Source organism: Balaenoptera ricei, chromosome 11, assembly GCF_028023285.1.
Source record: "Balaenoptera ricei isolate mBalRic1 chromosome 11, mBalRic1.hap2, whole genome shotgun sequence".
Lineage (NCBI taxonomy): Eukaryota > Metazoa > Chordata > Mammalia > Artiodactyla > Balaenopteridae > Balaenoptera > Balaenoptera ricei.
This window is the reverse complement of record NC_082649.1, coordinates 11564756-11577337: the sequence shown is the minus strand read 5'-3', so window position 1 is coordinate 11577337 and position 12582 is coordinate 11564756.

The following is a 12582-nucleotide window of genomic DNA, read 5'->3' as shown; positions in this document are numbered from 1 at the left end:
GCTTGGAAGCCTGGGGGTGGGAGAAGAGGACAGAGTTCCCAAAAAAGGGAGGGGAAGAGGAAGGATGCAGAATCAGGACTCTGGTCAATTTAAAGTCAACCATGGTTAGCGCAGCCGGGTCAGCCCTGCCCTACCCGACCATCTGTCTGAGGGCAAACAGAACAGCTGAAGCTCTGGCCATAGGTAGAACCCTGCCATGACTGTTATAGGGGGAGAGTAAATATACTCACCCGCTATTCTGGGTGGCGGGTCCAGAGCCAGAGAAGGCGCCTACTGCCCCAGGAGGCCTTAAGTCTCTGAATCAGTGGAGGAGGGGGTCCTCTGGTTCCCAGAAGGAGATGGGCAGCGGGGATGGGGGAAACTGGGGGTGGGGATGGGGCAAGGGACAGTGTCTGCTTACCAAATGGCACAGGTATATTTCAACATCGTCACAACTGTACGCAGGCCCACCTACTGAATAACAGCCCTGGCTAGTACTTTTTTATTATTATTACTATTTTAATTGCAGCTTAGCCAGGGGTAAAGAATATAAAAATGAAAACCAAAAAAATGTATCAGTGTCTTTTGCACAGAACCTGGCCTGAAGTCTCATCTTGTTTAACTCATAGGGTAATGAAAAGAAATATGGATCAACCTTCAAAATGGGGAGATTCAAAAGTATGTTTTCTTTTAAAAACAGATCACACGGCCTGGCATCCAGGGCCCCCAAGGCCCACAGTTTCCTCCTGGCGATAGTTGCCTAGAGCTGAGTAGAGGCTGCCCCTTGCATACAGGGTAGTTTCTTCAGGGTGACCCGTCTGCCCAGCTCTGAGGCCAAGTGCGGGTGGCCATTCAGCCTGCACTGTGGTCTCATTGTCAGTTTCTATGTCTGTATCACAGTGGAAATCAAAAGAGGGACAAGAGCGGACTGTTTGAGGAAATAGGAGCGAGAGCACATTTCCTCAGAGAACAGAACACTCTTCCTGCTCATTTTTAGTATTACAGAATTGTGCACGTGCCGAGACAGCAGACCGGTCCCGCTCTTCACCTTGCCCCCTGCCTGGCTTCTGTGGGCGCTCAGTCTGTGACCCATCGAAGCTGGGGATGTGAAGCTGCATTTTAACACGGTGATCCTTCTGCAGGTGGCCCAGGTAGCACGCTTGGAGCAGGGCCTGGCGAACTCTTTCTGTAAAGGGCCAGATAGTAAATATTTGAGGCTCTGTGGCCCGTACACTCTCTGTCACAACTCCTCAGCCCTGCTGTCGTAGTTTGAGAGCCGCCACGGACAGTACGTAATGAGTGGGCCTGTCTGTGTTCCAATAACACTTTATTTACACCATAGGAGGCAGGTGGGCAAGGCATGGCACCTGGGTTGTACTTTGCTGGCCCCTCTAGAGGGTAAAATGAGATAGCTTGTGACAGTGCCTGGCACATGGCTGTGTCTTCACCCAAGCTCCCCAAAAGAAGGGCGGGAGACAGGCCTGGTGAGCGGTTCATTCAGCAATGGATCCCAGGAAACGGAGCTGAGACGGACACTAAACAGGGAGGGAGGGAGAGTCCATACAGAGATGCGTCATTATGTGGTCACACCTGGAGGCTTACTTCCCAGGACTCTCTGTGGAGCCTGATGGAACGTGTCTCAGATCTGCTCGCTCAAGGGACGTCCGTTCATCAGACCGCTCCCATCCCCCATTGGCCAAGGTTTGTCCCATAAGTTCTCAGCTCTCCTGCGCTTCTGGCTTGTACGTGTGGGTACAGGGTGGGCTCTGCAGACTTCCTAGAGTAAGAGGTGTCCAAGGGTGGATGTGAGGAGCACGCGCTACACGCCTAAGGTGAGGCTCAATGAGGTTGTCCTGGCAGGAAACCTGCAGAGGTGGGTCATTGAGGAAGTGACTGGCGTTATGAGATGAGGCCAGAAGGATCTGGAGCAGTGGATAAGCAAGGCGTGACTCAGTGACCATTCACTCATCCTGAGTCCGGTCAGTACTTTACTTTTAGTTCATCATTCTCAGGAGGGGACCTAAGACGACAGCAATGGCTTCCAGGCTTGTCACATCCGGAAATGGTGCCAAGCTGCGAGGCCTCATGGAAATCTCTTTTAAGGGTCGCAAAGCACTAGTTGATTAAAATATGTAGACATTTCTTGTTTCTTTTTCAATTCTATTGCATTGTTCATTTACATAAATATTTGTTAAGTGTTGATCGTTGTAACAATCCTGGAAGGACAGTTATTGTCTTTCCATTTTACAGAGAAGACCTGAGCACAGAAAAGTGAAATCACTTGCACAGTGTAACAAATATTTCTTGACCCTTTACGTGCTAGGTCCTTCTGTTATTAACAGGCACAGGGAGATTTTAAATCCAGGCCTTCTGATTCTACATTCTGGTTTTCTATAGATGTGGAAGGGAATATTAAGAGACCACTCACTTCAAGCATTTACCCAATAAAATAATTTCTCTTGGTGCACTCCTGGTGGTGAAGGGAATGATAACTTACCTGCCAGTTTATTTTTCTTTTAAAATGTATTTTGTGTCCATTTACATTTTTCATCAGTCACCGATTAGAACCAGTCTGGACATAGGAGAGGGTATTGAGGTGACTGTTACCCGGTCCAGGGGGAGAACCATCCACCCAGCTGTTTACACGGCCTGCGTGGGGTCCTAAGAGCAAGGCCACTGTGTGAAGGAGCCTGAGAAGCTGAAAGGCAGGTGAGGGAGGGCGTCGTAGTGAGCGGAGCTGTGTGACAGCCTCAGCTGTCTTGGGATGACTGTTGTCTCTCTTAAGGGCATGTGACTCCTTTGAAAGTTACCTCCTTTGAGCTTGAGAAGAAAGTCCTCCTGGATTCGCCCCACTGAGCCTTCTGAGCCACACTTAAAATTAGACGGGGCAGCAAGAGGGCAGCTCAAGGGGCGCGCGATCCGGGCGTAACTGAAAGCTGACCTTGTTGGGATAACTCCGGCTCTCCAGTGTTCGCAGCTATGGAGTCCCCAGGGAGTTGTCTGGCTACATGTGATTTTACATATCTGACAGCTAAATCAGAGATCCAAATGCCAAATCCGGCACTCAGGAACATTATGTGGATTTGTGACATTCCCAAGGGGACTTCGGATCCATAAAGCAATGAATGGATTACAATGAGGCATAAATATAGCATTTTCATCTGTGACATACACTCGTGCTCTATTATTTCTCACATTGTTATGTGAAAGAAATCTATACCCGCTCTTTCAGGTCTGTTCCCAGAAATTAAAAGAAAAACAAAAAGAGCTTTAAGATAGGAAAAAAAAAACAAAACCCTCAATGCATCAGGAATAAACTAAGAAAAAATTGTGATAAGTGCTACAATTCCACCCAAGTGATTTGCAATGTAGGGTCAACTCCAGGATCCCACGCGTTGTCAGGAAGCAGCAGTCTCACTCAGACCAGTGTGTCAGCTGTGTCACCAGCTAGCTGTGTGGCTTTGAGCAAATCGCTTCATCTCTCTGGGCCTCTGTTTCCTCTTTTGTCTAGTGGACTCCTAAGTTACGGGCATGCGCTCTCATGGCGTGAGCAAAATGGATCCACTTTCTGCAGCAGGAAGAACATACTAGAACTTCCTTTGAACTTTCAAAATTTCTAATTGTGTATATGTTTTTACAATGTACATTATATACCAGCATTAGTACATGTCTATCATTTATAAATGAATAAATACTCATGTACTGAAAGGGTGTGCTGAAAAATGCTTTACTGAACAAAAAGTTTGGGAGCAACAAATTTAACCCATCTTGGTCATTCCACTGGTGATGGGAGGGCCCCTTTGGATTTAATGGTCCATGACTCTATGTATTTGAGGAGCATTCTCAGTTGTCTTCCTTAGATTCCCCCACTAGGGCTGAGTGCATCAGCTGTCCAAGGAGAAAGGTTTGTGCCCACTTGTGTCGGTCCACAGATATGTCGGCTCAGAAACCACAAGATGCAATTAATGGACCCCTTAGAACTGTGCCTTCCACAGTCAAGTGCAGAGTTGCTCTATCTTTGCAAATAATTTTAAATCCCTCATATTTGCTTCACACTCTAAAGCACACAAAGCAATTAAGAAGTAATTTTATATGTGTATACCGAGAGAGACAGGGCAGGTATTACTGTCCTGTTTTACATGTGAGGAAAGAGATTTAGAAAGGCCAAATGACTTCCCCAGGGCCACCCAGCTAGTATGTGACAAGGCCACGACCAAAACCCCCATTCTCCCCATAAGGACTCCAGGGATCTTTGCACTTGTAACCAACTGCAAATGTGTCCCCTGGGTCCCAGGGAGAATGAGATGACAGTGTGTGAGCGGACCAGAGTAAATGCAACCCCCAGCTATTTAAAAAAATTAAAAAATAACAACAAGACAGAGCTTGGGGCCCACTGTTGGCAGATCAATAGCATCATTCTTGTGTACACAAGACCTCACATTATTCAGGGAGGCCTGGCAGAGAGAGAAAAGCAGATGCCTGGCCTCCTCGTGCCACCAGCTGTCATGGCTTGCTCTGTTGCAGTTCCTGACAAGTGCTGTTGTGACAGTCTTTCCGCAGACACAGTTGCAGGGAGCAGCTTGATAGGAACAGAGGCAAAACGCCTTGTTTACAGAGGTGTGAGGGAACAAAGAACACATATATACTTAAGAGAATGTAAGTTTCAGAAGGCCTTTGGCCCTGCCAGGTGTGTTAACACTAGAGGATGCCAGGTACGGCCACACCCTTGAACTGGCCACCCCACTGGGAAATGGGACCTGACACCCAGGAGAGACGCTTTCTCCAGTGTTCTTCTTCCTTCAGTCATGGGATAATGACCAGCAGAAACATTTTATCCTTTTTAGCCTCAAGTGGCATCACTGTGGTAAGACATGTAATATACTGTTTTGCTAACCATGATGGTGCTGATGGGGTTGTAATAGAATTTAGATGGTTATTTGTCTGTGTGCTGCTTTAGACTGCAAATCCCTTAAAGGCAGAGATTCTGTCTTGTTTATTTCCATATCCCCAGACCTTCCGCCACAGACTCTAATCCATCGAAAATATGCAATATTTGTCTACTGAGTAATTGTAATCCACATGTTGACTGTCCCTCTGGGAAGCCTCTCTTTTTGCCATGCATTAGCCTTGCAGCAGGACTCAGAACCTCCTAAAATTCATCATCAAAGATCACTTTATTTAATACCATGATGCATGTCACCAGTAAAGGATTATTATCAGAATATGTAAACAAGGTCTACAAAATGATAGAAGAAAGACAATCCAACTGAGAAATAGATGGATGGACCAACATTTGAACAGGAAATTCACGAAGTGGGAAAACCCAAATGGTCCATGAAAATAAAAAAAGAAAACTTTTCCTTACAAGTAATCATGGAATGCAAGTTAAAACACTGAGATACTATTTTACCCCGTTTACAGCAACAAGCATTTGAAAAATCTGACTGTACTATTTGTTGGCAGTGCTGTGGAGCAGTGGATCTCTTCCATTGTTGGTGTGAGTATAAACTGGTACAACCACTTCGAAGAGCAATTTGGCACCATCAAGTAAAATTGAAATTGTTCAAACCCAACAGCAGTTCCTCTCCTAAGATATATCCCAGCAGTCTTTCTCAAACATTTATGCAGAGAATTAAGCCCCTTATGTTCTCAGGCATCAGTGTATGAAATGAATTAACTTCTCATTTATGAATCTAGAATGGGGCTAGTTATATGCCTTCCGTGGGAACTTAAGAGTTACTCTGATTCCCTTCTCTGTTTTGCAGTTCAGAGTAAACAAGAAGACAGCAAGCACTGTTTGTAAAACAAAAAATTCTCAAACAACCCAAATGTCCATCAAGAAGAGAAAAACATGAATCCTGGCATACTCCTGTAATGGAATACTATACCACAGTTAAAAAAAGACGATGTAGAATCACATGTATTAACTAATAAGGGCAAATATAAACAACTTCATGGTGAATGAAGACTCAAATTGCAGTAAGATACACAGAGTATGTTTCTATTTATATGAAATTTAAAAATAGGCAACAAACCATATCTACTGCTCATATAGACTTACGTACATAGTGAAGGTATAAAAAAAGTGCATGAGGATGAAAAAAATCCAGAGTCAGAAGAGTGGTTATCCTTTATATTATTCTTTAAAACATATTATTAATATGTCAGAATATATAATTATATATTAAATATATTCAATATTTTATATCATAGACTACACATGAATATATAATATAAATATATAATACAGAATTATTATATATTATTAATATATTACATTATTCTTTGTATTAGTCCCTATATTTTCTATATATCAAAATAGATGATTTCAAGAATGCACCATGTTAAAAAAATAAGTAAAATATTTACTACCTCTTAACCTCCTCCCTCAATCCATCTGCACTGAATTGTGATAAATGACCCTCCTTTCAGAAGAGAGAAGAAGTTATTTTTGACATTATTTTAGACAGAATCTGATCATTTCATTGATCAAAGGATCAATCCAAGAAGAAAATAAAACAATTATAAATATATATGCACCCAACATAGGAGCACCTCAATACATAAGGCAAATGCTAACAGCTATAAAAGAGGAAATCAACAATAACACAATAATAGTGGGGGACTTTAACACCTCACTTACACCAATGGACAGATCCTCCAGACAGAAAATTAATAAGGAAACACAAGCTTTAAATGATACAATAGACCAGATAGATTTAATTGATATTTATAGGACATTCCATCCGAATACAGCAGATTACACTTTCTTCTCAAGTGCACACAGAACATTCTCCAGGATAGATCACATCTTGGGTCACAGATCAAGCCTCGGTAAATTTAAGAAAATTGAAATCATATGAAGCATCTTTTCCAACCACAACGCTATGAGATTAGAAATCAATCACAAGGAAAAAAGACATAAAAAATACAAACACACGTAGGCTAAAACAATACGTTACTAAATAACCAAGAGATCACTGAAGAAATCAAAGAGGAAATCAAAAAATACCTAGAGACAAATGACAATGAAAACACAACAATCCAAAACCTATGGGATGCAGCAAAAGCAGTTCTAAGAGGGAAGTTTATAGCAATACAATCCTACCTCAAGAAACAAGAAAAATCTCAAATAAACAATCTAACCTTACACCTAAATGGACTAGAGAAAGAAGAACAAACAAAACCCAAAGTTAGTGGAAGGAAAGAAATCATAAAAATCAGAGCAGAAATAAATGAAATAAAAACAAAGAAAACAATAGCAAAGATCAATAAAACTAAAAGCTGGTTCTTTGAGAAGATAAATAAAATTGATGAACCTTTAGCCGGACTCGTCAAGAAGAAGAGGGAGAGGACTCAAATTAATAAAATTAGAAATGAAAAAGGAGAAGTTACAATGGACACCACAGAAATAACAAAGCATCATAAGAGATTACTGCAAGCAACTCTATGCCAATAAAATGGACAACTTGGAAGAAATGGACAAATTCTTAGAAAGGTATAACCTTCTAAGACTGAACCAGGAAGAAATAGAAAATATGAACAGACCAATCACAAGTAATGAAATTGAAACTGTGATTAAAAATCTTCCAACAAACAAAAGCCCAGGACCAGATGGGTTCACAGGCGAATTCTATCAAACATTTAGAGAAGAGCTAACACCCATCCTTCTCAAACTCTTTCAAAAAATTGCAGAGGAAGAAACACTCCCAAACTCATTCTATGAGGCCACCAGCACCCTGATACCAAAGCCACACAAAGATACTACAAAAAAAGAAAATTACAAACCAATATCACTGATGAATATAGATGCAAAAATCCTCAAAAAAACATTAGCAAACAGAATCCAACAACACATTAAAAGGATCATACACCATGATCAAATGGGATTTATCTCAGGGATGAGATATCAATGACAAATCAATCAATGTGATACACTATATTAACAAAGTGAAGAATAAAAACCATATGATCATCTCAATAGATGCAGAAAAAGCTTTTGACAAAAGGCAATACCCATTTATGATAAAAACTCTCAGAAAGTGGGCATAGAGTGAACCTACCTCAACATAATAAAGGCCCTATATGACAAAGCCACAGCAAACATCATTCTCAATGGTGAAAAACTGACAGCATTTCCTCTAAGAACAGGAACAAGACAAGGATGTCCACTCTCGCCACTATTAGTCAACATAGTTTTGGAAGTCCTCCTAACCACGGCAATCAGAGAAGAAAAAGAAATAAAAGGAATACAAGTTGGAAAAAAAGAAGTAAAACTGTCACTGTTTGCAGATGACATGATACTATACATAGATAATCCTAAAGATACCACCAGAAAACTACTAGAGCTAATCAATGGATTTGGTAAAGTTGCAGCATACAAAATTAATGCACAGAAATCTCTTGCATTCCTATACACTAACAACGAAAGATCACAAAGAGAAATTAAGGAAACAATCCCATTCACCATTGCAACAAGAAGAATAAAATACCTAGGAATAAACCTACCTAAGGAGGTAAAAGACCCGTACTCAGAAAACTATATGACACTGATGAAAGAAATCAAAGATGACACAAGGGCTTCCCTGGTGGCGCAGTGGTTGAGAATCTGCCTGCCAATGCAGGGGACACGGGTTCAAGCCCTGGTGTGGGAAGATCCCACATGCCATGGAGCAACTAAGCCCATGAGCCACAACTACTGAGCCTGTGCTCTGCAACGGGAGAGGCCGTGACAGTGAGAGGCCCGCGCACCGCGATGAAGAGTGGCCCCCGCTCGCCACAGCTGGAGAAAGCCCTCGCACAGAAACGAAGACCCAACACAGCCAAAAATAAATAAATAAATAAATAAATAAATAAATAAATAAATAAATAAAAAAGATGACACAAACAGATGGAGAGCTATACCATGTTCTTGGATTGGAAGAATCAATATTGTGAAAATGGCTATGCTACCTAAAGCAATCTACAGATTCAATGCAATCACCATCAAATTACCAATGGCATTTTTCACAGAACTAGAACAAACAATCTTAAAATTTGTATGGAGACACAAAAGACCCCGAATTGCCAAAGCAGTCTTGATGGAAAAAAGCAGAGCTGCAGGAATCAGACTCCCTGACTTCAGACAAAGCTACAGTAATCAAGACAATATGGTACTGGCACAAAAACAGAAATATAGATTAATGGAACAGGATAGATAACCCAGAGATAAACCCACGCACCTATGGTCAACTAATCTATGACAAAGGAGGCAAGAATATACAATGGAGAAAAGACAGTCTCTTCAATAAGTGGTGCTGGGAAAACTGGACAGCCACATGTAAAAGAATGAAATTAAAATACTCCTTAACACCATACACAAAAATAAACTCAAAATGGATTAAAGACCTAAATGTAAGACTGGACATTAAAAAACTCTTAGAGGAAAACATAGGAAGAACACTCTTTGACATAAATCACAGCAAGATCTTTTTTGACCCACCTCCTAGAGTAATGGAAATAAAAACAAAAATAAACAAATGGGACCTAATGAAACTTCAAAGCTTCTGCACAGCAAAGGAAACTATAAACAAGACAAAAAGATAACCCTCAGAATAGGAGAAAATATTTGCAAATGAATCAACGGGCAAAGGATTAATCTCCAAAATATATAAACAGCTCATGCAGCTCAATATTAAAAAAACAAAAAACCCAATCAAAAAATGGGCAGAAGACCTAAATAGACATTTCTCCAAAGAACACATACAGATAGCCAAGGGGCCCATGAAAAGCTGCTCAACATCACGAATTATTAGAGAAATGCAAATCAAAACTACAATGAGGTATCACCTCACACTGGTTAGGATGGTCATCATCAGAAACTCTACAAACAACAAATGCTGGAGAGGGTGTGGAGAAAAGGGAACCCTCTTTCACTGTTGGTGGGAATGTAAATTGATACAGCCACTATGGAGAACGGTATGGCGGTTCCTTAAAAAACTAAAAATAGAATTACCATATGACCCAGCAATCCCACTACTAGGCATATACCCAGAGAAAACCATAATTCAAAAGGACACATGCACCCCAATGTTCATTGCAGCACTATTTACAATAGCCAGGTCATGGAAGCAACCTAAATGCCCATCGACAGACGAGTGGATAAAGAAGATGTGATACATATATACAATGGAATATTACTCAGCCATTAAAAGGAACGAAATTGAGTTATTTGTAGAGATGTGGATGGACTTAGAGACTGTCATACAGAGTGAAGTAAGTCAGAAAGAAAAAAACAAATATTGTATATTAATGCATATATGTGGAGTCTAGAAATATGGTAAAGATGAACCGGTTTGCAGGGTAGAAATAGAGACACAGATGTAGAGAACAAATGTATGGACACCAAGGGGGGAAAGCGGGGGTGGGTGGTGGTGGGTTGAATTGGGAGATTCGAATTGACATGTATACACTAATATGTATAAAATAGATAACTAATAAGAACCTGCTGTATAAAAATAAAATAAAATTCAAATAAAAAAATCAGAATATATAATTATATATTAAATATAGTCAATAGTTTATATCATAGACTACACATAAATATATAATATAAAATATATAATACAGAATTATTATATATTATTAATATATTATATTATTCTTTGTATTATTCCCTATATTTTCTATATGTCAAAATAGATGATTTCAAGAATGCACCATGTTAAAGAATAAGTAAAATATTTACTACCTCCTCACCTCCTCCCTCAATCCATCTGCACTGAATTGTGATAAATTCACAGAGAGGAAGTTATTTTTTAAATTATTTTAGACAGAACCTGATCATTTCACTCCCCAGTTTAGAAACGGATGCTGGTTTTAGAGTGCCGCTTGACAAAAAATCTACATTCCACAGTGTGGCATTCAAACCTCTCCACAGGCTGGCTCCAGACCGCTTTAGAGGCAGCCCTTCAATCTCTCATCTTCAAGCACTCTACGTTCCATTCAGATTGGAGAGTTTGCCATTTTCCAGATATACGCGATGCTTTTCCATTTCATGCTTTTGCTGATCACATTTTCTCTTCATGAGAACTCCTTCCCTCATTCTTGCAAGTTGACGTTAGGTAACAAAGCCTTAATAGCATGCCTACTCTTTGACACAGCCATTCTACAAGAAAAATAACTCAGGATGTGCACAAAGATTTAGCTAAAGAATGTTTAGTGAAGCATTGTCTCTAATGTTAAAAAGTTAAAAATAACTTAATATCCAAGGAAGGTTTAAATACATCCATTTCACATGGGACACAGCACATAAAAGCACAGACTCTGGAACCTAAAGTCAGGTGACCCAGGTCAAGTCCCAATTCTGGATCATTCTGGCACATTCCAGCTTTGGGATCTTAGCCTTTCTGTGCCTACGTATTCTAATCTATAAAATGGGAATGAACTAGTAGCTCCTTCACAGAGTTGTTAAAGGAATTAAATGTGTTTTATTAAACATTTGTTAAATGTTTTTTAAAACATTTGTTAAAGCACTTATAACAGTATCTACCACATTGTAAATTTATTTATAAATGGCTAGTTCTGGAAGTATCTCATCTGCAAACTCTTGAAGTGAAGGAATGTCACGGTCTACTTTGGTGTCCTAAACCTAAGCATGGTACCTGGTGCTCAAACCTAGCATGGTACTTAGCACAATGAAGGACTAATGACACGTGTATTAAATGTAAGAATAGTACTATTCTAGCTGGGTTCTAAATTAGTGAATAAAGCTTGAGAGAAGAACCCAAGGGTTGGAAAGCAAGTCTTACAGGTAATGTAAGAAGAAACTAGATTATGATGGAAAATCATGTCATTGTAGGAGTGTGGAATAATGGCCTGAAAGACGTTCATGGGTTCTGGCTCTTCCACTCACTGTCTGGGTGGGCTTAGGCCCATTTCCCTAACCTCCAGCCAGGGCTTCCTCTCCTGTCAAAGAAGGACAGTAATACCCACTCTTATAAGCTTGTTGTAAATTTAGAAATAACGCTAATTAATAGTTTGTGTTACTATGTGCCAGGCACTGGTCTGTGCTCTTTTCACATTATCTTATTTAATCCTCAAAACAACCCCATGAGGTACCGTTGCCGGTTGAATTGTGTCTCCCAAAAAGATACATTGAATTTCTACCCTCAGATACCTGTGAATGTGACTTTATTTAGAAATAAGGTCTTTTCAGATGCAGTTGGGTAAGACAAGGTCATTCTGGATTAGGGTGGGCCTTGTAAGGCGGTCCTTATAAAAAGAGATTAGGATGCAGACACAGGGAGAATGCCACGTGATGACAGAGGCGGAGACTCAGTGATGAACCTGTAGCCAAGAAACAACAAGGATTGCTGGCAAACACCAGGAGCTGGAACAGACAAGGAAGGACCTTCCCTTAGAGCCTTCAGAGGGAGCATGGCCTTGCTGACAGATTGCCCTTGTACTTCTCTCCTCCAGAACTGTGAGAGAATAAGTTTCTGTTGTTTTAAGTCAGCAAATGTGTGATAACTTGTTACAGCATCCCTAGGAAACTAGCACAGGGACCACTGTGACAGACGTAGAAACTGAGGCACAGAATAGGTAAGAAGCCTGACAGCTCTC